Genomic DNA, 2,534 nt, shown 5'->3' on the forward strand with positions numbered 1-2,534 from the left:
ATCATTATTTAAGCATATACAGAAGAACTCAGCGGCTGATTAACAGAGCAAGTCAACAATTATCCTCATCTTCTAGTTCAGTTATTTCTTGTTATTTGATGTTCTTGGAGGTGTCTTTTACCCTTTGTAAAATTCTGTAATAGTTTTTACTTCATATAGTTAGAGAAGCAGTTAAATAATTTGGGCAGTTTCAGAAATCAACCATTATTCCACAATGTATAAAACGATGAAAATTTTCAAAGAAGAGGTTTGAGTTTTGGAGAACCCGGAGACTAGGCCACTGTATTCCTAATATAACTGTTGATTAAAGAAAGAATCAGAAGTTTCCATGAATTTTTGGGTATAATTTTGTAACCTTCTCTGTCATGTTTCATCTTATGTTTTCTTCTTTCATGTATAGTAATGAAGTTGTAGGTCTTTATTTGCTTATGTAGATAAAGTTAAAATTCCTTAAAAGAGCACTCTTATACATGAAGTCTTCACCTTCCTTTCTAAGTTATAGATAATAGTTTCTATGGAAGGCAACATATTATCTTTGACTTCTCCAAGGGTCGCAGATAGTAGTTTCTGTGTTAAGCAGCATATTGTCTATGATTCAGTTCTCATTTTCATAATTCTTCTAAGTGATGGATAGTAGGCTCTGTGTTAAGAAACATATTATCTTTAACTTCTCCTTCAAGATTTCTTCATTCATCATTTATATCTAGCAACAAATGGCATTCTGAGATGTTCTAGTCATACATGTATTAAGGGCTAAAGACCAAGTTTTCCAGGTCGTTCATTTGAGAACACAACAAACAATAAAGTGACAATAAGTGACAACGAACAATAATCATTAATGTCTTAAGCACAATTTCTCCATAGCCAGAAAATTGGTTTCTTAAGGTACAACAGGTGGATTCCTCACCTCTGTGTTAGCTTTCATTATTGGTTTGTTCAGAGGGTTTCTATCGTGCGCTAGCTACATCTTGTGTATGCCGGAAATGTGCTTCGTTTGGGTTACTACATCTTTTTCGTCTGATTCCTTCCACATTATTGGCCTACGGGTTACACTTGCACTAGATTGATGAAGGATGCCTTAATTCCTTCCTTCTAGCAGATCTTTTCCTATCGACTACAACTCATTTGCTCTGGGACAAAGATCTAGAGTCCATTTGGTAGTACCTTGGGGTTTGCAGTCATCAGTGGCAGATTCCTTCGCTATCGACAGTGGGAAACCATCATTGTCCCCTAATTGATAGATTCTTCCAAGTGTTCGACTTTAGCTCATTTATTTGCACTTGTTAGATTGTACTAGGTACCTTGACTCTCATTTTCATTATCGGTGAGTAGTCTCGTGTTTGTTAATGGTATACATCAATGATCGGTAATCAAACAATTTCTCACGTGGTCGACCTCAGATCATTTATTCCCATTGTGTAGAAATGTACCGTGGTGGTCGGTGAAGACCTCGGGTTGCATCAGCATGTTTTGGTTCACTTGTCAGTTGCTCCTGTTGCTGCTAGTTGACACCATCCACCGTATATGTTGTAGTTCTTCACAACGACATCTTATATGCTGGCATCCGAGTTGCGATGTAGTATCATTTTATTCCATCATGTTCATTTGGTACTATTGGGATCAGTTTTTGACATCAGTGATCAGCTTCATCCTTTAGCATCATTGATCATTTTCTAATATGTGATATTCAAACATGTACTTTTTCGATCATGATCAGATGATCCATTATGTACTTTTAGTTCTTGGTACTTGTATACATATTGGATCCATTTGTACTTGATATGCGGACATGATTTACTTTCTCTGAGCATGAGTATGCCTGCCTTAGTCATCATTTTCTTTCTGATCTCTTTTTTATGGCTTGGCAGGCTGAATTCTAGTGAAGTCCTTCTCAGTTTCGACAAGATTCTTTCCATACACTTAATACATTTCGACCATCATGTACCCCTTATGACCTTATATATTAGGGGGCATCTATTATAGCACCATTTATCACCCTTGGTATTTGTGATGCTTGGTTTATGGCCTAGGGCAACCCCTCCTTCCAGACTTGGTCCAAATATATTAAAAACAATGTTTTATTCCCTGTACACTACTTTTCCTTGAGATAAAAGCGTGTACACTAAGGTTAGTCAATACCCAACCCATGTATATGTGTTAAAACACTTACAAAAATAAATTTTCTTAATCATGGGTGGATTTCACGGGTTTTACCTATTGATTACCTCTTATTTCCCGTGGCCCAATTGTTTCCCAACTAAAAAACTAATTGGGAGAAGTATAAATAGACTTCTATGGGAAGGCCTAAAGGAGGAGAAGAGATAGATTTATTATACTAAGATTATCCCTGACTGAGTCTGATGAATCCCTATGCCTCATGCACTTCCCCAAGTTTCAGGAAACCCTTGTTTCCTTGATTATAGATATTCTCCCTCTTGCTTGAGATATCATGGTGTTGGTTATGGAAGAAGATTGTTGAAGGCTGGGATAGGACGAATCCAGAGGATGGTTCCGCTTGGAGCCGGAAGAAGAAG

The sequence above is a fragment of the Pinus tabuliformis genome, chromosome 7 (assembly GCF_031772625.1).
Source record: "Pinus tabuliformis cultivar Carrire ecotype Pingquan chromosome 7, CPIR1, whole genome shotgun sequence".
Classification (NCBI taxonomy): Eukaryota; Viridiplantae; Streptophyta; class Pinopsida; order Pinales; family Pinaceae; genus Pinus; species Pinus tabuliformis.